Genomic DNA, 25,149 nt, shown 5'->3' on the forward strand with positions numbered 1-25,149 from the left:
CATAATTATTGTGAGAATGGCTTCCTCTGTCACCCCTGGGATTGGGTTTAGCTCCTCATCTCAAAAACACACTCACAAGATGTATTCATGGCTAAATAAGTGTTTTTATTGATGAAAATAATTGATAATTGAAGTTTGTAACGCTGTTGTACTGTTGCAGCGTCACTGTTACAAAGGGGTAGTGCTGAAAATAATCGATAGAACACAAGTGTTGTATAACAACGACACAGAGAGCTCGCTGTTTGCACTGTTGAAGAACTACGACCCGCAGTGGACAGTCGATGTCACTGTTGATAAACGACGGCCTTGGAGAGTCTGTTCTTCACGTTCTTCCTCCTCGCAGCAGCAGCAGCAGCAACAATCAATGGTATCTTCCTTGTTTCGGCTCTGAACTCTCTCCTATTTCTCTCTAAACTTTTTCTAACCCTTTTTATGACTTGAAACCACTCTTATATATCCCACAGACCCCAAATATCTCGTATAAATTCCGACTTTTTCTTTTCTTTTTCTTCTCTGTGCTGTTGAGAGAATAATCCCTTCTGTTGAGCTTTTTCACGTGCTTTTAGCTATAAAATAGCTACCAAACTCTTCCCTAGACTTGAATAAGACCGTGTACATGTTAATCCATCGTCAAAGTCCTCCAGAAATCTCTCAAAAATCTTTGAAAGTGCACAACAGGACACGTCTCTCTGTTTTAACTTCGATTGCTTCTCCCGGATATTCTAGCCCAATTAAGCCCATGAAATCATCCATACTAGAATTCTATATCCATATCACGTCCAGCCCAATCAATTTCCGGTGTTTAATCTCCCTAAAACAGCTCCAACAATCGGATCAAAATTCAACAGCGATATGCATGGCCTTTCCCGCAAAAAACCAGTATTTGAAATTTGAAGAAGACCTCCCCCTATCCAGTTCTGGTGTCCCTTTAGCAGCTGCCTGGTAATGGGTCACCCCTTAGTAATTAGGTTACCCATTATCCAAAGTGAGAGTCCGTATAGTAATTTTCTCCCACGAGCGCAAAAACCACTTTCTTAGCCAATTTCGCCGCAAAAGCTTATTTCTCCGGAAATACCTACAGGGACATAAAAAACCATAATAAGTACAAAAATGGGTACTAACACAATATACAATGGGGCTATATTAGACACATAAATGCGTCTATCAATGAGACGAAGGTGTTTTTGATTATTTTTATATCTTGCCTATTGGAGATATAAATCTCAAGCCAATTTTACAACTGCACTCAATCACGATAGAAATAGCAAGATCAGATCACGCAACTACAAAGAGAATAGTTGGGTCTGGATTCACAATTCCAATGAAGTCTTCAAGTCGTTAACCTACAGAGTCTCGAGAAGAAACCTAAGGTTAAAGGAGAATCGACTCTAGTTATGCAACTAGTAACACACAGGAGGTGTGGGGATTAGGTTTCCCAGCTGCTAGAGTTCTCCTTTATATAATTTTCAAATCAGGGTTTGCAATCCAAGTTACCTTGGGAACAAAGCATTCAATAATCACCGTCAGATGAAAAACCTGATTCAACCAAGTTAATACCTTTCAACCGTTAGATCGAACTTAGCTTGTTACACACAAATAAAATGTACCCTCATTTAGGTATATGTAACCGTACCTAAACGTGTACATTATGTTGGTTCACAAATAGACAACCGAGGTTAGCCATATGATTACTCTCATATCAACCTTATTCATCTTAACCATAACTAGTTCAAATGACTCAAATGAAATTAGTGAAAGAGTTGTTTAATTGCTATATTCCCATGAATTTATACAAGAACACAATTGAAGCAAAATCGGTTTGATTCACTCGAATCAATACATGAACATTATACCCACGGTTTACAAAGATTGCGTTCCTTATTGATAAATATTTTAGGTTCATGTACAACCGATCTTAGAAAGTAGCCACCTAAGTATGTGTACGGGTATGCGTACTTAACCGGATTTGATTTGTTTTAGTTTTCAAACTCAACAGAAATTCACAGGCGTGAACTTTCCGCCAGTATGCATACGGGTACGCGTACTTTAGGTAACCAGATGACTTTGATTTTGGTTTTCAAACTCAGCAGAAATTCACGGACGTGAACTTCTGCCAGTATGCGTACCCATACGCATACTTACCTAGTCTCCTACAACCTTTTTGTATACACACAAGTACGCATACTTTAGGTTCCCGGTTTTGGACTTATACACTAATGTGGGAACACACTATGCTTATATCCAAAGATGGTTACAAGATTCTAAACTCTTTATTTCAATCATTGAAACATTCTTCTGTAACGACAATAGCCGTTTTCACACACTATTAGCATCAAAGCAATTTCAAAGATATTGAAATAATCATTATAGAAACATTCCAAGTCTTGCACCAAATGATTGTATCACACAAACCATGTAAGATGTTACTCAGCAATTTTCTCATGACGTAATATGAACTTGGTCGAAGCGAAAGCTTACCAACACATATTTCGAGAAATATGTAAGCGAGATATACTCAGCTCGAAATCTCAAATGTGTATAGAGAAAACTATATCGTAACACGACTAATGTCTCAATATTGGAGATAGAGTAGAAATAGACTTTCCAAGTGATAGATGAGTTTACGTATCCACATACCTTTTGTCGATGAAGTTCCATAAGATCTCCTTATGGAAAGTGATTGTCTATGGACTGAGTCGAGACAATACAACTAATCGGTTCACACTTCGTGGGATCGTCTATGGATACGAGATCGAGACAATACAAAAACGAAGTATGTTTACTTGATACAAAGGTTAGGACTTAACCAAACTCAATAGGATTGCTTATCAAGTAAATAGGAATTAACGTTTGTGTAATTTACTTTAATTATAATAAAACAATTATAATGGGAATATAAAAGTAAATGACACAGCAAGATTTTGTTGACGAGGAAACCGCAAAAGCAGAAAAACCCCGAGACCTAGTCCATAATTGAATACTCTCAGGATTAAGCCGCTACACAAAATTACACTAACTTCGTATAGTTGAGACCAAGTAACTAACCATATAGTTCACCTAGTTCCTTCTGTATTCCCACGCCTCCAACTTATAAATAAGTCACGTACTTGGAACAATTCCTTTGGTTCGTATTCCAAACAGTAAAGGAACAACAAATCTGTTTGGTATCAAATCTATTCAACCAAGAGATATGAGTCGGACAAAGGCTCTACTATTTATCTCAACATAAACTCCTTCGTCAGGTCCTTAGATCTATCATATATTCAATCACCCAAAGGTAATCGATTAAGATTAAGCCAACAACACCTTTAATCCGAAGAATCGTGTTGATGCCGATCTACTCAATTAATCAATCCAATCTACCACAAGGATAAACCGATTATCAATTGGATCCTCTTTTACTGAAACAAGTATTGTGCACACCAAAGATTATAAAACCCAAGTGAGATCTTCAATATCTTCTTTGTCTTCAAATCTTCTTAAATTTTTAATAAAAACCTGCACACAATCACTTGAATCTCTTGTGATCAATCATGCACAGAACAGAGTCTATTAACAATGGATTTTCACAAGATCGTCTTTAGAACTAACAACAGTCTAAATATCCCTGTCGAAACTATGAACTAGTTTGAGTGAATCTTATATCATAAGAGAAGATTCTCAAGAATAAAAAAAACTAGGTGCAATCAGATTTCAAACGCCGTTAGTCAATCAAATCAATAGAAAACAAAAGATAAACCGTAATTATCTACTTTCCCACCAACGGTACACGCTAGAGCTTCTCAATCCCAAAGAAGACTTTAAACTGAGCGGTCGTAAGAGATTTATCCTAATTAGGTTACTCTCGTCTCCGAATAGGCGGCTACACCAGTAACAACAACAATAGAGTAAATCTGTTGTTACGAAGGATTAGTTTGCTAGAAAGGCAAACTTCGAGTATTTATAGACAAGGAAGTTTGGACACCAAGGAATTTCCAAAACCAAAATATCTCAAGATAATCATAAAAGCACAGATTCGGTTTTCATAATTCCTGGAAATGCTCTGTCAAAAAATAACGATCGAAATCTCTCGGAAAATCTAATTAGTAAATGCACATTACTAATTCTGTAAATTCCCTACAAAATGAAATTAATAACCTTAATTAAAAGATTCTTAACTTACTTATGTTTTGATCCTGGGATTCTCTTCCCTTAGCCGTTAAGGAATATCTTTGAACAATTAAAGAAATAAACATTCACAGCACGTGTTCAAATTTTGTCGACATCTTAACTTTGTAAGTTCTCTTTCACACTTACAACCTTGAAACCGATTTGCCACACTTCCAAACAAGTTTAGAATTGGTTCATCTGACTTTCAAGAACTATGTGATTGATCAAACCAACATTCAATCACAATCATGGGTTTACGGTTCTACCAAAACAAGTTTCGGTTCTACCTCCATGTGAATACTGTGCATAGTCACACTAGCTTTACAAAAATTCGGTTGACTAGGTACTAGGATCGGTTCCCCACATATATATGGTATCTAACTTATATGTGTTGCACATGTCCATAGGATCGGTTCCCCTTTGCCTAAAAACGTATTGCACATGTCCATAGGATCGATTTCCCTTTCTCCTAAAAACGTGTTGCACATCAAGGATCGGTTCCCTTTGATGTACTGCACCCCTTACAAGGATCGGTTCCCTTTGATGTACCGCACCCCTTACAAGGATCGGTTCCCTTTCCTTTTAATTGGTCAGATATACAAAATCCTATAATACCACAGGTGATTACTTAATATCGGTTTTACTAATAAAAGTTATACCAATACATAAGTCAGGCCTTTGTGAATAGTTCTACCAAGAACACAACAAGTTGTGAGCGGTTATACTCTATCACACATATTGGTTGTTCATAAGATATGCAATGAATAACAAAATCAATAACTCCTGGCAATTTCCTTTTCGGTCCACAAACAAGTTTATGAACTTACTTCCTTAGAACACATGTAAACATTGTTCCCTAGGATGAAATCCTCACCTCATACCCATACATAATCACAATATCATTCAAATGATTATGGAGATGTCTTATCTACAAAGTTTAATGGTTAAGCAATAAACCTCGTATTGTATTCCTTAATATTATGTCTATCTAGAGTTCAAATATGCTTCTCAGTTATGTTTTCAATATGCACGACTTGAAAGATACGTTAGGGAATGAAACAGTTCAAGTCAAATATCACTAACCTCAAGTGGAAGGATGATTGTTGTCGTTGTATCTCCTTGCTTCTTCACATCTTCAAGACTTCGCAATACTTGTAATGTCTCATATCCTAATACTTTCAAGCTAACCTATACGAAGTTGACTCTAGTACATAATCAAGCGACTCTTAACATGAGTTTTGATTCACTAAAATATGACAACCAAACTTGACCTACCAATGCTTGGTGGGTTCAACCGAGCAATGATCTAACAATCTCCCCCTTTGTCAATTTTAGTGACAAAACTCTTACATCATATGGATAAACAAATTACAAGAATTCATTACAATCCGCTTGATTCCCGATTCAACGGCACAGTAAAACTGCTTACATTCAATCCTTGAAAATGTCGTTGTTGACATTATAATAACAAAGCTAATACTCCCCCTAAGGAATATAGGTAGATATTCAATCCGCACGTCTTTGTTATACCAATTTATATGACATGTTACTCCCCCTTAGTCTGTGCTTTCACTCTTTCGTTAGATAAAACATTCAAGTACCAATGTTCTTTTCCCTATCGATGCCAATCAATATAAAATCAATTCCAGCATCACCTGTTTACTCCATATATTTCTCCCCCTTTTTCACAAAAATGACAAAAAAAACGAAAAAATAAAGGACAACACAAAAAGAATCTCACAAATCTCAGAATACACTTGCAAACCTGTAGAGTTAGGCACGAGGGTTCCACACATCACGTTCTGATAACCAATATCAAAACCGAAACTACAAGTAGTCTTATTTTGATATGTTACCAAGGAAACAATTGTCTGAAACAATTTTTCCAATTTAGTTTAGCAAACCAAAAACAACTAAGCACATTAGTCCCTTTGCTAAACCGATTGTTCAAAAACAACCGCTTAATTCGATAAGACCAAAATAAAGATAAACTCCATTTTTCTTATCAGGTTCTAATTATCTATAAACTTAGACCTTTCAATTTTAAACAAGTCAAGTACTAGGTTAGTTAACTAGCATTCCTTGTTTACGAATTCGATTAGACTTGAATAACCGAAACCTCACTTTGATAAGACAAGCTAAGATCAGAATTAACTTAGTTTCTTATCCGGAATCGAATTGGACTAAACAACTCATCCCGTACACAAATTCTTTCGTTAAGCCATAAATAATTCATACAAACCAAAATAAATCAACTTGTATAATTATTCACCTCAACCGGAAGTAATTGAAACAACATACACATTAAAAGCACCGCAATTGCACCGTAATTTTGTAAGCCTAAACAATTGATACCATACAAAAGCAAGATAACAATGGTTTTTCTCAACGGAACCAATTGAATCACAACACATCAATTGTACCGAAATTTTGTAAGCCTAAACAATTGATACCACATAATAAAGCAAGATAACAATAGTTTTTCTTAACCGGAACCAATTGAAACACACATAAACACACACATCATGGAATAAATATCAATTGAACCGAAATTTTGTTAAGCAAAAGCAACAAATATATATAATATAAACTCAGGATTTTCTTAAACAGGAAAACAATTAACTAACAAGATTGTTACCTCAAATTTCGCATCCACTTCTCCAATATGATAGCATCTTCGTCCAGGGAGAATTGATATCGAAATATCACCACGTTGTCATCCTTATGCATAAACAAAAGAATAACAACACACCGCAACCTTTACCAGAGATAAGTTGAAAACCGGTTTTAACAATTGCAAGCAAAAGTTGAAAACCGTCGAAACACATATGATTTTATGCTAAACCAAAATCGATTCAACATATTGTGACTTTTTCACATATTGTTTCTATCAGATGCCCTCATGATCCTTTGATAAAGCCTACCTACTAGGGATAGAACTTAATCCTGCTAAATCAAAAAGTCACCCAAACCATAAGGGTTCACAATATATGAGATCGAATATTAAGGTAATAAAACCAAAATCAAACATCCCATAAACATACATAGCAATAAGATAAAAGCAAATAAGCACAGGCTATGTAAATCGAAAACTATCACAAGAAAAATTACTAATCAAATAATTTTATTCATAATAGACCAATACAATCAATGAAAGAAATCAAAAATTGACGTCTATTATACTAGATTAAGTACTACAGCAAATCACTTAATCTTTAGTGGTGCTCTTGTTGTTCACCAAGGTCTCTTCGGTGTTCAAACTCTTAACTCATGTCTCAAGAGACTTGTCTGCAACCACTTCTTGTTTCTCAAGTCTTTCAACTTGAATTTTCATATTATATATATCAGCTTTTGTTTCATCAATCTTGTCTTTGAGCCAATCTTGATTTTGAACTGTTGTAATGAGATTGGTTCTCAGTTCCTCAAAACCTTGGATATAGTCAATCATACTATCAAAACGAATCCACTTGGTTTTGGTTGGATCTTGAAGGTTGTAAGCTAACAGACATGACTCATCTTGTGATCTAACTGAACTATCAGAGTCGTAATCAGACATAATGCCTTTCTTCTTTCTCTCTGTATTGATTCCTTGACAACCCTTAACCTTTTGAGCTTCCTCCTTATTAGTCTTTGAGACACTGCGAGTTACTAGAGGCATGATCGATTATGAACGAATATAAAGGATTCCTGAGGGTTTCAAATACAGACAAGAAAAGGTTTCTCCTCTTAAAAGAGATAACTTTCGGACCAAAAGACCTCTGGAAAATCTGAAAATATAAAACAATATATTTTGTTCACTTAATCCGAGAAACTTAAGTTGGAAGGTTTATTAAAAACATCCGAAAATTCCAAATAACTCCAATTTGTAGAAACATGTTTAAACATGAACTTTTTCTAGACTGCCATGGATTCACAGCAACCCATATACCATCACAGAGTTTTTCTGATAAACTACTACACAAGGTACATGTGCTCTTGTTTTATTGTGCCTTTCCCATCAAAGATTATGAGCACGAAAAGATGATAAATCACAACATATGATATAACTAAGTTGCATCGGAGTAAGCTTTTTCCAGCTTACAGTGATTATCAGAAACATAGTTCATGTTTCTTTTAGGGAATTTCTGCCCAAAATATTTTCTCCCAAGACGATGAGCTTTTCTAACTCCAGAGATATGATCATCTGGAGAAAATGTACTAATGTGAGAATTCTCGGAGACAGCTAGGTCTCTCTTAATTCTTCCAATGACATTTTCATAAGATTTTCTCATTCTAAGAACTTCCTTATTATTCACGTTAGTGTGATCATTTGAAAAAACTATCGGAAAATCCTGATTGTTCCTTTTGGCAGAGATTTTCTCTTTCCCTTCCTTCTTAAGTCGTTCCTCATCAAAAACAGAATGTTTCAATACGGGTGCGGAGGAACCTTTTTTCAGAAGCGATTATCAACTCTTTCCTCTGAATCCTTTGAGTTGATCTTATTGGGATGTAGTATAATCTGTCTTTCCACTGAGGAATAATCTTTCAGTTTTTTAAGACAAGAAACTTCTTTCAAAATATTTACCACCGAATGCTGAAGAAGTATAAGTTTCCTGTCAAGTGACTGAAAATTGTGTTCCTTAGAGTCATCACGGAATCGGTTCAAAGTTTCCTTTGGACAAGATTTTGTTTGATCATCAGTAGATCTAGAAGCTGGTTTCTCATCCTCCTCTAACTTGATGTAGTTAGGCAAACTACTATCATCTTGATCTGTTTCAGATGTGATTAACCCGGATTTGTCACAATCTGTAAAAGTCGAGAAAGGACTTTTAGTTTCCTCATCAGAAGAAATCACAACAACATCATTAGTCAGAATCATAGGACGTGTCTCTTTATCTGTAAGAGATTTACCAAGAGCTTCTAGTTTGACAGCGAGATCCATTTTATCTTTGGCTAGACAGTTCAGTTGAATGTCTTTTTCTATGATCCCCTGCTTAAGAAGATTTCACTCTGTCTTTAAAATAAACACTTTAGAAGACAGAGATTGTATAGGCTTTAGGAGTTTTACCAACTCTGTCACACAGAATAACCCCAAAGGCGAGGGTACCCAAATATACCTCAAGCTAAAACTTTTCCTACCTATAAGTCCTTTCTCCAAAAGTGATTGTCTATGGACTGAGTCGAGACAATACAACTAATCGGTTCACACTTCGTGTGATCATATATGGATACGATATCGAGACAATACAACAACGAAGTATGTTTACTTGATACAAAGGTTCGGACTTAACCAAACACAATAGGATTGCTTATCAAGTAAATAGGAATTAACGTTTGTGTAATTTACTTTAATTATAATAAAACAATTATAATGTGGAATATAAAAGTAAATGACATAACAAGATTTTGTTAACGAGGAAACCGCAAATGCAGAAAAACCCCGGGACCTATTCCAAAATTGAATACTCTCAGGATTAAGCCGCTACACAAAATTACACTAACTTTGTATAGTTGAGACCAAGTAATTAACCCTATAGTTCACCTAGTTCCTTCTGTATTCCCACGCCTCCAACTTATAAATAAGTCACGTACTTGGAACAATTCCTTTGGTTCGTATTCCAGACAGTAAATGAACAACAAATCTGTTTGGTATCAACTCTATTCAACCAAGTGATATGAGTCGGACAAAGGCTCTTCCGTTTATCTCAACATAAACTCCTTCGTCAGGTCCTTAGATCTATCTTATATTCAATCACCCAAAGGTAATTGATTAAGATTAAGCCAATAACACTTTTAATCCTAAGAATCGTGTTGATGCCGATCTGATCAATTAATCAATCCAATCTACCACCAGGATAAACGATTATCAATTGGATCCTCTTTTACCGAAACAAGTATTGTGCACACCAAAGATTATAAAACCCAAGTCAGATCTTCAATATCTTCTTTGTCTTCAAATCTTCTTAAATCTTCAATAAAAACCTGCACACAATCACTTGAATCTCTTGTGATCAATCACGCAAAGAACGGAGTCTGTTAACAATGGATTATCACAAGATCGTCTTTAGAACTAACAACAGTATAAAGATCCATGTCGAAACTGAACTAGTTTGAGTGAATCTTATATCAGAAGAGAAGATTCTCAAGAATAAACAAACTAGCTGTAATCAGATTTCAACCACCGTTAATCAATCAAATCAATCGAAAACAAAAGATAAACCGCAATTATCTAGTTTCCAACCAACGGTACACGCTAGAGTTTCTCAATCCCAAAGAAGACTTTAAACTGAGCGGCAGTAAGAGATTTTTCTTAACTAGGTTACTCTCCTCTCCGAATAGGCGGCTACACCAGTAACAACAACAAAAGAGTAAATCTGTTGTTATGAAGGATTAGTTTGCTAGAAAGGCAAACTTCGAGTATTTATATACAAGGAAGTTTGGACACCAAGGAATTTCCAAAACCTAAATTATTCTCAAGATATTCATAAAATCACATATTCGGTTTTCATAATTCTTGGAAATGCTCAGTCCAAAAATAACGATCGAAATCTCTTGGAAAATCTAATTAGTAAATGCACATTACTAATTCTGTAATTTCCCTACAAAATGAAATTAATAACCTTAATTAAAAGATTCTTAACTTACTTATGTTTCGATCCTGGGATTATCTTCCCTTATCCGTTAAGGAATATCTTTGAACAATTAAAGAAATAAACATTCACAGCACGTGTTCAAAGTTTGTCGACATCTTAACTTTGTAAGTTCTCTTTCATACTTACAACCTTGAAACCGATTTGCCACACTTCCAGACAAGTTTAGAATTGGTTCATCTGACTTTCAAGAACTATGTGATTGATCGAACCAACATTCAATCACAATCATGGGTTTACGGTTCTAACAAAACAAGTTTCGGTTCTACCTCCATGTGAGTACTGTACATAGTCACACTAGCTTTCCAAAAATTCGGTTGACTAGGTACTAGGATGGTTCCCCACATGTATATGGTATCTAACTTATATGTGTTGCACATGTCCATAGGATCGTTTCCCCTTTACCTAAAAACGTGTTGAACATGTCCATAGGATCGGTTGCCTTTTCTGATATAAACCTTGTTGCACCCCATACAAGGATCGGTTCCTTTTGATGTACTGCACCCCTTACAAGGATCGGTTTCCTTTTCCTTTTAATTGGTCAGACATACTAAATCGGATCATACCACAGGTGATTACTTAATATCGGTTTTACTAATAAAAGTTATACCAATACATAAGTCAGGCCTTTGTGAATAGTACTACCATGAACACAACAAGTTGTGAGCGGTTATACTATATCACACATATTGGTTGTTCATGAGATATGCAATGAATAACAAAACCAATAACACCTGGAAATTTCCTTTTCGATCCACAAACATGTTTATGAACTTACTTCCTTAGAACACATGTAAACATTGTTCCCTAGGATGAAATCCTCACCTCATACCCATACATAATTACAATAGCATTCAAATTATTATGGAGATGTCTTATCTACAAAATTGTATTCCTTAATACTATATCTCTCTAGAGTTCAAATATGCTTCGCAGTTATGTTTTCAACATGCACGACTTGAAAGATACGTTAGGGAATGAAACAGTTCAATGCAAATATCACTAACCTCAAGTGGAAGGATGATTATTGTCGTTGTATCTCCTTGCTTCTTCACATCTTCAAGACTTCGCGATACTTGTAATGTCTCATATCCTAATACTTTCAAGCTAACCTATACGAAGTTGACTCTAGTACATAATCAAGCGACTCTTAACATGAGTTTTGATTCACTAAAATATGACAACCAAACTTGACATACCAACGCTTGGTGGGTTCAACCGAGCAATGCTCTAAAATATTGACAAACATGATTGAGATAGCAACGCATGTGAGTTCGACCGACCAGTGCTCTAACAATTATAATGAAAGTTGCAAAGATAACCGTTGAAGCTCTTAATAGAATACTTACCTTTTTTGTCTAATTTCTATATTAGAATATCATTACTATAGATGACACTCTCACTGCAAGTATTTTATCAGCACTATCAACTGAGAAAATAGAAAGAATAAAATCCTCATTCCAAATTATGGTATTGGATACAAACAGTTCATAAACAAAAATATGATTCATATGGTTAGAAGAACCAGAAGTTGGACGAGGTACGCCATGAAGACCTATAACCCAACAAACTAACCAAATATTTATTTTATTACCACACCTAATAGTCCACATTGAAAACTTCTTAACAATTTCAAGACCATCATAAATACCCTTCCAAATCCAAAAGAAATCCTCATTCAATTTATCTACATGTAAAAAATCCTTATCTGTAGAATAATTAGCCTTTATGAATTTAACATACAAATCATCAGGATTATTACAGACCTTCCATGCCAATATAGAAAAGCTTTGTTGGACATTTCGAGGTTTATAAATATAAGTCCCTAAAGCATTTGGCATTAAAATATTATGTCAGGCAGTGAATTTTATGCCTCTACTATCTAGGTGGTTCTACCAAAATTTTCTTTGAAGAGTGTCCATTTTATTCACGGGACTTCTAGGAATCATAGAACTATTTATGTAATGAGAGGGTACAAAATTCAAGACATGTTTTGCCATAATAGTTCTGCCAGCTTGATTTAATGTCTTAGCTTTCCAGTTTTTCAGTCTATACTCAAGAGATTGTACAAAAGGTTTGAATGACTCACGTTTGTTTTTACCTTAGAGAAGAGAAACGCTTAAATATTTCTCAGTATTCTTTATGAAGGATATATTTAGGGATTTATCTAAATCAAGACAAGTCCATTAACTAAGATTCTTACTAAAATAAACATAAGGTTTATTAAAGTTAAGAAGCTGACCTAGATGATTACCAAAGTGATTAAGAATATCCATAATGCCTCTGCCATTATGCATATTAGATTTATCAAAAATTAAGATGCATCCGGAAACATCAAGTGAGAAATAGCAGGAGCCATTCTTGATGCCTTAATACCAGAAATACAAGTGAGAAATAACAGGAGACAGATGATATGAGTTACCATAATTTCACAATCACCTCGCAATTAGATGATATGAGCGACAAGATGTTAAACCAGTAATGCTGCAAATCACTGCGGCTGCCTGTGTACCCTTCTTCGTGGCTCAAAAAGACCATGTACTGATCCTAGTTCATTACCGTCGGGACAAGCAACTAAAGCCAACTCGTATTGCAAGGCCAAAGCCAAGCAGAGCCTAGTCCTACAGTACAAAGTGACTTTCGCAAGATATGAGCAAGGTTGTGCATAACTAATATTTTCCTTAAGGAAATATTATCCTCAACTTCCTCGAGGAAACGTTCCTTAAGGAAACCCAACCAACCAACACCTTACTTGAGTAAGCAACATGTCATCATGATGTTTTCGCATCATATATACTCTACTGGTTAAGCATATACTTACAAACCGGGATATTGATATTTAATAGACTTAGAATTCAGTCTAGGATCTCTCTATCTTATCTTGATTGGAGTAAAATTCATTGAACAGAAGAACTGTTGTACTTCTTTCTTCTTTTCAAACTGCACGGTACCAACAATTACCTTTGCTAGAAGAAAAATTAAATACAGGATAACCCTTTCACCAACAAAAATCGATACCTTTGTTGTTTTACAAACTAAATTAATTGGATATATAAGATGGTAGTTGGAAAGGTTTTGTGCTAGTGTTTGGTGATTGTGGTTTAATAAGTTTCGGATTCATAAACCCTAAGAACCATGCACAGATTCCTCATCCTTCAAACTCAACACTTTGCTTGATTTTTTTAAATTATTTCAGAAAGTCTAAAGCCTCGTTTATGATTGCTTTTATTCTACAAAAGCACTTTGTAACCAATTTGTAAGAAACTTTTTAGAAAAAAAGGAGTTTGGTAAACTTTTTTCAAAGTCCTTTTCTCCAAAAGTATTTCCGTTTTAGACCGTGGATATTAACAGGGCCGTGATCTTATTACCAAGGACATAAAAATGAAATGGACATGGTTTTCTCACTTTTTTGGCAATTAATACTCACACGGTCACAGTTAAATAGCTTTTCCAGTATTCACGAGACAAATCCGGCAGTTGGTAGGAGGTTGAATTTCTTCGATGATGACTGAGTTAAATTCGTCTCATCTTACTAAAATCTTATACTAATATAAAGAAAAGAGGTCATTGTTTGGTACGACCCTTTTTTTTTGGTAGAAGAAATGACGTGAATATCCTCATGTTGATGGTGGTTTTTAGCTTAGGGTTAAAATCGTAAAACCTTACATCTGACATGACATCACTACGACCACTAGCGCATTTATTGAATCAATCAACATGCATACGTAAGAATTACCAGGGTACCTTTTTTTTATACATGTGTCATGTTCCACGGAAGAACCCTTAGTATTGACCGACATCATCTTCGTACATACCAAACCCTAATTGTCACGCCACCTTGCCAATGGAAAACCATGCCAGCCACGTCTCCGCGCCAAGGCATTCCGACTATGACAGCCGCACCACCGTGCCAATGGTAAACCATGACATCCGCACCACCGTGCCAATGACAAACCATGCCATCCACGTCTTCGCGCCAAGGCATGCCAACCATGCCAGCCACGTCTCCGCGCCAAGGCATGCCAACCATGTCAGCCGCACCACATGTGCCAATGGCATGCCTTGCCAGCCACATCTCCGCGCCAAGGCATGCCAACCATGCCAGCCGCACCACCGTACCAATGGAAAACCATGTCAGCCACGTCTCCGCACCAAGGCATGCCAACCATGCCAGCCACGTCTCCGCGCCAAGGCATGCCAACCATGCCAGCCACACCACTGTGCCAATGGAAAACCATGCCAGCCACTTCTCCGCGCCAAGGCATGCCAACCATGCCAGCCGCACCACCATGCTATCCACGTCTCCGCGCCAAGGCATTCCAACCATGCAAGCCGCACCACATGTGCCAATCGCATGCCGTACCAGCCACATCTCCGCGGCAAGTCATGCCAACCATGACAGCCGCACCACATGTGCTAATGGCATGCCGTGCAATCTTTACACGCCAAGGCATGCCAACCGTGCCACATGTGCCAATGGCATGCCGTGCCAGCCGCATCTCCGCGCCGAGGCATGCGACCATGCCAGCCGTCCAAACATGCCATGCACGTCGCTGGCTGCCAAAACGAAGGGTTGCAATAATCAACGGCTACCCTTCCATCTGAGATGCAGATCTCAACCTTCCAAGTTTACCACCTAACACATGGAAACTTCCGGCCTAAGGCCAAACATCATGGTTTGTACTAAAACCTAATTTTTGCCGCGCCTAAACTATGCCAAAGCCATGTCGGCCCTACCACATGTCGTTGGTTGTCAAAACGGAGGGTCGCAACAAACAATGGCTACCCTTCCATCTGAGATGCAGATCTCAACCGTCCAAGTTCGCCACCCAAGGCATGCCAGCCGCACCGCATGTGCCAATGGCATGCCGTGCCGGCCACATCTCCGCACCAAGGCATGCCAACCATGCCGTATGTGCCAATGGAATGCCGTGCCACATCTCCGCGCTAAGGCATGCCAACCATGCCACATGTGCCAATAGCATGCCGTGCCAGCCACATCTCCGTGCCAAGGCATGCCAACCATGCCGCATGTGCCAATGGCATGCTGTGCCACAGCTCCGCGCCAAGGCTTGCCAACCATGCCATATGTGCCGATGGCATGCATTGCCACATCTCCGCGCCAAGGTATGCTAACCATACCACATGTGCCAATGGCATGTCATGCCAGCCGCATCTCCGCGCCAAGGCTTTCCAACCATGCCGCATGTTCCAATGGCATGTCGTGCCACATCTCCGCGCCAAGGCATGCTAACCATGCCACATGTGCCAATGGCATGTCGTGACAGCCACATCTCCGCGCCGAGGCATGCCAACCATGCCACATGTGCCAATGGCATGCCGTTCCAGCCACGTCTCCGCGCCAAGGCATGCCAACCATGCCAGCCGCACCGTCCTGCCAAAACCATGCCAGCCTTTCCTTCACGGCGTTGGCTTCCAAAATTAAGGGTTCCAACAATGAACGGACACCCTTCCATCTAAGATACAGATCTTAGCCTTCCAAGGTCACTAGCTAACGCGTGGCAACCTTTGGCCCAACGCCATGCCCTAATTTTGGCCGCGCCCAAACTATGCCAAAACCTTAGTTCTTGGACGCGCCTAAACTTTTCCAAAATCCTATCTTGGCCACGCCTAACCATGTCAAAGCCATGCCGACCGTACTTTCATACCGCTGGCTACCAAACAAAGGGTTGCAATAATCAACGACTACCCTTCCTCTCGAGATGCAAAATCTCGACCGTCGAGGGTCACCACCGAGCCGACAAGTCTCCCAAGCTCAACTTGCCAAACAGAAACAACATGCTAGATGTTTTCCACGAAAACACTCGAGATATCAACACATGTCACAAACTGGGGGATGCTCATTAGGGTATTGGTTTGGCGGTTTACAGCGTGCGGCGTACATTACGCCCGTTACTAGAAAGTGTCATAAGAATGAGGCGGTTAGTAAATACAAGGAGTAATGGTGAAACATTTCCTTCATTATGGTACATCAATTCCAGGCGTTAACCATTATCGTTTCCTTCCATTTACTCAAACCGTTTCCAATTCTTAAGAGACCAGGGTACATTTCGTTGCGACTTGTATAAATAGGTCTCACATATTTCCACCAAACAACAAGTTTTGGTCAGGAACATACAACACTCAGAAATCATCTGTTAGCTTTCCCATCTGTTAGCTTTCACTTTCTGATACAAGTCGTCGAACGGCTACTCTTCCAGAATCAACTATTCTGGTCTCAACAATCTCTTCGCTTCCCTCCCCAAAACCAACCCTATCCTTCACTTTGTGACCGAAGCAAGTCTGGAACGATCATTTCTTGATTTAGGACGGATTTGTAAAGATTGATCTCTAGAATCTAACGTACTCCCTTGCAGTATATTGTTTAGGGTTAAGACTCGTTTCTCACCCACAACACACGAAATTACCGAAACCAGCAGAAATTGTTTTCACCCTCAAATAATTGGCGACTACAGTGGGAGATTAATCTCTCGGTTACAATATCAACTTTAAATTCCTGATTTCATCTTTCAAACGGCTAACTCAAGATGGTAGAAGCAAAAAAAATCCGCTCGGGAATCAATGGCTCAATTATCAGCTATCACACAACAAGGAGTGACTGGGGACTTCTCGCGATCACGGCGGCACTTCCCACAAAACTTGGACTTGCACCCGGGAGATCCAGTTCCTTTAGGAGATCCAAAAAACCGATTAAGTCTTGTTAAGCAAAATACATGTTATACTACTTCAAATCTTCACATATATGATAAAAACCGATATCCATATTGTTCCATGTTTCATTTCATTCTTTCTAATGTCGCACAACATTCAAAATTCCGTAGCTTTCCCGGGGTACTTATGCTACTTACAGTCATAACCAAAAAAACATTATTCTAAAATAATTCATTCCAAAAAAATAATCCAAAACCCTCGTAGATAACAGTTATCTATCAATTCAAATAAAACCATAAACCAGACCCTTTGTTTGACTTTCAAAAAAAAAGAGGAGAGTCAACCCCTTTTATAGGCATAACATTTTTGGAATTTGAATAAGGAAAATATTTCCTATTTGAGATACGTATGGAAAGAGACAACTGGGCCTGCAAGAACAAGCCTCATGGTGCCCAACAGTCCGCGCCATGCCAAGCCAGCGCCGTGCCAAGCCAACGCCGTGCCAAGCCAGCAATACGCGCCACGCCAAGCCAGCGCCATGCCAATCCAGCGTCGTGCCAATCCAACAGTCCGCACCATTCCCAGCCAACAGTCTGCACCATGCCCAGCCAACAGTCTGTGCATACCAAATCCAAGCCAACGCCCATTCCAAGCCGATTCAGCGCTAACAACTTGCATCCTTTTAGCGCCAGCAGCTTGCATCCTTCCAGCGCCATCAGCTTGCATCCTTCCAGCGCCAGCAGCTTGCATCTTTCCAGCGCCAGAAGCTTGCATACTTATAGCTCTAACAACTTTCATCTTTCCAGCGCCAGCAGCTCGCATCCTTTCTAGCGCTAACAACTTGCACCCTTCCAGCGTCATCTTCTCCACTCCACAACCAGCCAAAGCAGCGCCATCCTCACCCTTCGAAACAGCGCCATGGCTCCAACACTCTGTGATCAAAACCGCGCTATCTCTGCACGATACACCTACGATCACCAGAACCAGATCCGCTTCCGCCACCCCAACGTTTCTTCAAGTAGGACAGCTTCAAACGTCACCAGAGACGCTGCTACTCCACCATCAGGATAATATACTGGAAGATCCGGAGGAATCCGACCTCCTTTTACCATTGTTGATTTGATGGAAAGATAAAAGTCTCTCGTAAGGCTCAGACAGACGTGTTTATAACTCGGAAAGAGATACCTATTTCCTCAAGAAACTGACGGGGAGGCCACCATAAGAGTCATGTCAACCCAAGAGGGAGCTGACAAGGAATACTTTTAACATCCGGCGCAGGCACTTCAGCAGGACGTGCGTTTATAGATGAAAGGGCTCACGTTGCTCTTGAACGCCCAGTAGAAGGGAATCAGCAATCCAATTTCATCACACGTAAAGATCAGGAACGACTTCTCCAAAATCGAGGCAAAGGAAATCAGCAACCCTCCTGAATTCACAGACACCCTCTTCCCGTCAGGAGATGCATGATTTCTGGGGACCTCGCCCACAAAATCGTGCAGTCTATGATGAAACAGTTATGTGAGATTCTATATTTCTCCAAGGCGTAGCGTCAAGACATATTTTCATCCCTCAACCACACTGCATCAGGAAAGCAGTTGTTTCCATCCAGGGAACCCGTTCCCAAACCCAAACCTCTCTTGGAAAGCACGATCGATAGATGGAACTGGGGACTCCTAACCACTGTTCACTTGAGGGATGTCTAGTTTGACAGAATGCTGAGTAACGCAGTCTCCGGCTTCAACATTGTAACCGTCAAGGATCTGAGAGTTTCAAGGCGCCGTTTCGACGTTCTCTCCAGAAGTGGCTCCGCTTCAACGTTCTCCAGCAACGGCTCCGCTTCAACAATCGCTTCAGCAGACGCTCCGCTTCAACGTTCTCTTCAGCAGCCGCTCCACTTCAGCGATATCTCCATAAGCTTCTCTAGGATCCGAAACAGCATTTGGATCCTTAAGTCTCCAGGTCCTCTCCAAGAGCCGAAGCCGCTTCAACACCACTCCTTCCTGCAAAGGGTCGTGTCACCACACTCCCCATGTCAAGGATCATGATCGCATCCAGCCAATCTTCGTAGTCATGGCCACCTTTTGATCCATCCTGCCAAAACTCGTGACCATGGACAGTTTGCTCGCTTACGCATCCAGCCAATCCTTTTACTTCCATGGATGCCCATACAATTCTAGCCAACCTACTTTGTTCCCATGAAAATGTAGTCTCTTCCGATTACATCTGCTACCAAGAACTGTTGCCGCTCATTTTTTTATACCAGCCAGAGCTTCACCGCAGCAGCAATCACTACAAAGGTAACCCGTAGTCCTCCATATTTTAGTTTCATGTGGAAGAAGTAACAAAATCACCAGTACGAACGCACGATGGTTATGTCTTTATCATGGTAAACCTTTTTTTTTTACTCGGTCAAAAAAATAGAAAAAAAAGCGAAACTGTACAGGGACTAGGCTAAATTAGCGCTAAGCCAAAAGGCTGCACGCTAATAGAACCTATTTAAAACGAAAGTTAACCTCTCCAGGCCATTCAACAGAATGAATAAAGCCTGGCCTACCCTCATAAAACTCATAAATTTCCTCAGCCAACAAACAAGCTTGTTTGGTTGATTCACCAGCTGAAAAGTTTGCCTCTCTGTAGCTATGAACATAACTAATATTGTTGTAAAAACTCTTCGCCATTCTCCACTTCTGCATTAGCTGCCACGTCAACTCTCCTTTTTGAAGAGAAAAAATGCAACTCATCGAATCCGATCTGACGCATAAATTTTTGACATTCCATCTTTGAGCATAAACTGCACCGTATATAACCGCACAAACTTCCGCATAGAAGTTGGTCTGCCAGCCCATCCCAACGCACAAAACTTCCAAAACTGCCGAGATAGAATCACGAAAGACAATACCAGACCCAGATTGGCCCGGGTTGCCAAGTGATGCACCATCACAACAGATCATAAGCTCACCTGGATTAGGTGGCGTCCAAGTAGCTTCAATTGGAACTAGGTGTTTGCAAGACCTATGCTTCACTCGAAAGAAATTCAAAATTCGCAAATCATCTAAGGAATTATACATGTGGCCCTTCATTCTAATTGAGTTATCACGAATTACCTGATGAACCCGTCCCTTAAATTCAAGCCATCGGACCCGCATGTTCTCATAATAATCCTTGTTGTACAACTTTCATAATTCCGTAACTATTGCAAGATTTCCAACAAGCCATAGATCCTTTATCATCCTACTCCACCCTTTTGCAACCTTGTAAGAGGCCACAATATCTTCTTTCGGTTGAAGATTAAAAATATCAGCTGCCCAATTCCAAATTTTCTTAGCAATTTAGCAATGCCAAGTAATATGGCTGACATCTTCACAATCCTCCCTGCACAAGCGACACATAGAAGGCATCTCCCTACCTGTCTTCCTCGTAATATTATCATCAGTAGCACAACATTGCTTATGAAATAACTTCCAGTACTGAACACTTAAAGTAGGATGCACAAAACTTCTCGAGAATAAAGCTGCAGCTGGCAAAATTTTTGCAGGCCCCCTGATGGCAGCCTTAGCCGACTTAACAGAAAACACGCCCTTGTTGTCCAAGTCCCAAATTTTGTAATCATCTCCACCACCAATAAGAGGCAAATTATCAACATCAATATTGCATCTTATCATCAATTCCTTAGTCTTTGGAGGAATAACCCAAGAGCCATCAACAATAATATCACTAACCTTGGCCTTAAAATCATTAGGGCCTTTTTTAGTGATGCCAAGTCTTTGCGCAATTGAAAAATCATCACACCAATTATCAAAAAATAAGGAAGTATTAGCACCATTACCTATAATTGAGCGTGTATGCCTTTGCACAAAATTATGCACCAATCTGATTCCTGGAAAAACCGAAGAACCCAACTTATAATCAATCAAGTTGCCATTAACCTTTGAAATACTTTTCCTTCAAGAATATTTCCCAAGTCTTATCCGAGTCACGAATCGAAACCCACAACTTCATAAGCATGGCCCTATTAACATCGATCAATTTCTTAAGACCAAGCCCACCTTCACGCCTAGAACGGAAAAGATCATCATAAAGAACCGTAAAGTATTTACGCTTCTCAGCATCGCCAGACCACAAGAAATTTCGAATGGCTCGTTCAACTGTCTTGATAGCCGTGCATGGCCATTTATACACAGCCATGGAATGAAGCAAATAACTAGATATCACTGATTTAATCAAAACTAGCCGAGCCTGAAAGGACAAGAGCTTACCCTTCCAACCTGCCAGTTTATCCATAATCTTCTCCATTACTTGTCGAACATGAATATGACGCACAATACCAGGTTTTAATTGGGTTCCCAAATATTTATCTGGGAATAACAACCTTTCCATGCCCATAAAATTTTCAATAGCAACAGCAGGAGAAAGTCTATCGCCACCATAATAGAATTTGCTTTTGGCATAACTAACGTATTGACCAGAAGCCAGTTGATACATACCAAGCATCTCCTTCAAATGCTGCAAACTGTGAAGATTACCTTTACAGAAAATAAGAATATCATCCGCAAAGAGTAAGTGAGTTGGCGCCGCACCTTTCTTGCTCACCATATGGTGCATACTTCTTGTTGCAAACAACTTAGATAGATTGCGGCTCAAGACATCTTCAATAAGAACAAAAATCAAAGGTGAAAGAGGATCACCTTGACGCAGCCCTCTAGTGATACTGAAAAAACCTTCAGGACTACCATTAATCATAATAGAAATCTGAGCCGAGTTAAGAATATTAAGCAGCCACGAACACCATGCATCAGAAAAACCATATTGACGAAAAACTTCAAAAACAAACTCCCAACTAACCGTGTCAAAAGCTTGAGCTATATCCAGTTTGAGGCCAGCATTACCATGCTTCCTTTCCACATTAATCTCATTGATCAGTTCCGACGCCAAAGCTATGTTTTCATGAATGTTTCTTCCCTTCATAAACGCCACTTGTTCTTCAGAAATCAATTTATTCAACACTGTACCAAGTCTGGTAGCCATAATCTTTGTAATGATCTTGAAGAAGAAGTTGCTTAAACCAATTGGCATATAATCCTTAATAGCATCAGATTTATTATTCTTGGGGATTAGAACAATAAAACTAGAGTTAATGCTGTTAGGAATTTTCCGCATCGCCCAACAATTTGCAATAGCATTAAAAAGATCTCTAGAAATAATGTTCCAATAGACTCTAAAGAAAGAACCTGTAAAACCATCAGGGCCAGGAGCAGAATCAGCGCCCAGATCAAAAACAGCTTCCTTAACTTCATCCAAAGACGGAATAGCATCCATAAAAGCACTTTCAGCAGCAGAGATGCTTTCATGTTCATAATCAAACAACCTTGGATCAATGTGCACAGCTCCACCATTGAATTTTGCACGTTAGTGATCAACAATGTAATCTTTTATTTCATCCTGCAAAAACAAAGTAGAGTTAGTAGAAATCTTCAATTCAGAGATTGTGTTTTGGATCCTCCTCATACGAATGGAGTTGTGGAAAAACCGAGTGTTTTGATCACCATCCTCCAACCAACTAGTTCTCGATTTTTGCTTAAGCATAACTGCCAGCTCAGTCCGCACCTCATCAACAGCTTTCCTAGCATCAGCAACCTTCAGAAATTGCAGCTCACAACTAACATTCTGATCCAAAATATCATTCTCCTTATCAAGATTCAATTCCTCTTGTTTCAAGCGAAACCGAACATCTCCAAACACCGTTCTATTCCAAATCTTCAACGCCTCTTTCAGTCTCCTCAGCTTAGACGTGAAAAAAAAAGGAGGCGCACCATCCAGCCTGGCACTCCAATTATCCTTTACAAAATCCAAAAAAGATGGGTGAGAAAGCCACATTTTCTGAATTCTAAAAGGAGCCCTATTTGGCCTTGGACTATCAAAAGCAAAACCAAAAAGAGGGGAATGATCAGAGCAAATTCTTGGCATAGCTTTACACCTCCAGTTAGCAAACTTATCATGCCAAGCATCATTAATAACAGCCCTATCATGTTTAGAAACAATTCTATGGATGCCACTCCGACAATTAGACCAAGTATATTTCTTCCCAATAACATCTGCTTCCACCAAACCATTGTCAGAGATCCAGCTTCGAAATTCATTCATAAAAATTTCTTTGATCGGCCTTCCACCCTTCTTTTCATCTAAATGCAAAACACAATTAAAATCACCCAACACCAACCACGGAATGGAAATAAATCCCAGCCCCAGTTGCCGCCAAAGAGACCTCCTTGCCACCGCATCAGAAGAAGCATGCACAGCCGTGATATAATTACCAGAAAAATCTAAAGTGATAGCCTGTTTTGAAGAAGATAAAATATTCGGCCTTGCTAGAGAATTCCTCCAAAAGACCCAGATGTTACCTCTCTGACCAAGCACCTCATTAGTGATAACATCTTCACAAAAATCAAGCAAATTTAAGTTCCTAACAAAACGTGTAGTGCAACGAACCTGCGGCCCCGCAATATAAATAACATCAGGATTGTGCAAGCGATATAACTCACTCAACTTGGCCCTTGCACCATCTTTAGCCAAGCCTTGAGAATTCCAATAAAAGACACGCATTAATTAACTCTGTTCTTCGAAGGGCTTGCCGAACCCTGTCTGGAAGATTTTCCGCCTCGTGTTTGAACTTGACTAACATTTGCCACAGTAATTGTCTTCTTCTTAGGAACTCTTGATTTCTTATTTTTGTCAGCCAATTCCTTCTTCTCACGCTCATCTAGCTCTTCATCAGCAAGTAACTCCAAATTTCTTGCATCCTCTTCAACTATCTTGGAAGTGTTTGTTACTACCATATCCACCGCATCTGCAACTTCATCATCAGTTTCAATAACTACATTATCAATTTCTTCGGTCCCAGTTTCAAACCTATTAGAAAGTGTTAAGTTCTCTAAAGATTTAGCTGGAGTAGATCTTCTTGAATGAGCATCCATAGGAGTCGGATTATTAACTGGGGAATGTTGCAAATCTAAAACCTTCTTCCTCAAATTCTCTAGCCTTGTTTTAGCAATATCTTGTTGAATTTTGGAGACTTCAGCATCAGCCTCACGTTGCCTGGTTGTCTCTTTCATGGCCTCATAATTCCTATAAGCTTCCATCTCTTGCATCTCATAATTCATAAAAATTTCTTTGATCGGCCTTCCAGCCTTCTTTTCATCTAAATGCAAAACACAATTAAAATCACCCAACACCAACCACGGAATGGAAATAAATCCCAGCCCCAGTTGCCGCTAAAGAGACCTCCTTGCCACCGCATCAGAAGAAGCATGCACAGCCGTGATATAATTACCAGAAAAATCTAAAGTGATAGACTGTTTTGAAGAAGATAAAACATTCGGCCTTGCTAGAGAATTCCTCCAAAAGACCCAGATGTTACCTATCTGACCAAGCACCTCATTAGTGATAACATCTTCACAAAAATCAAGCAAATTTAAGTTCCTAACAAAACTTGTAGTGCAACGAACCTGCGGCTCCGCAATACAAATAACATCAGGATTGTGCAAGCGATATAACTCACTCAACTTGGCCCTGGCACCATCTTTAGCCAATCCTTGAGAATTCCAATAAAAGACACGCATTAATTAACTCTGTTCTTCGAAGGGCTTGCCGAACCCTGTCTGGAAGATTTTCCGCCTCGTGTTTGAACTTGACTAACATTTTC

This window comes from Papaver somniferum, unplaced genomic scaffold (assembly GCF_003573695.1).
Source record: "Papaver somniferum cultivar HN1 unplaced genomic scaffold, ASM357369v1 unplaced-scaffold_118, whole genome shotgun sequence".
Classification (NCBI taxonomy): Eukaryota; Viridiplantae; Streptophyta; class Magnoliopsida; order Ranunculales; family Papaveraceae; genus Papaver; species Papaver somniferum.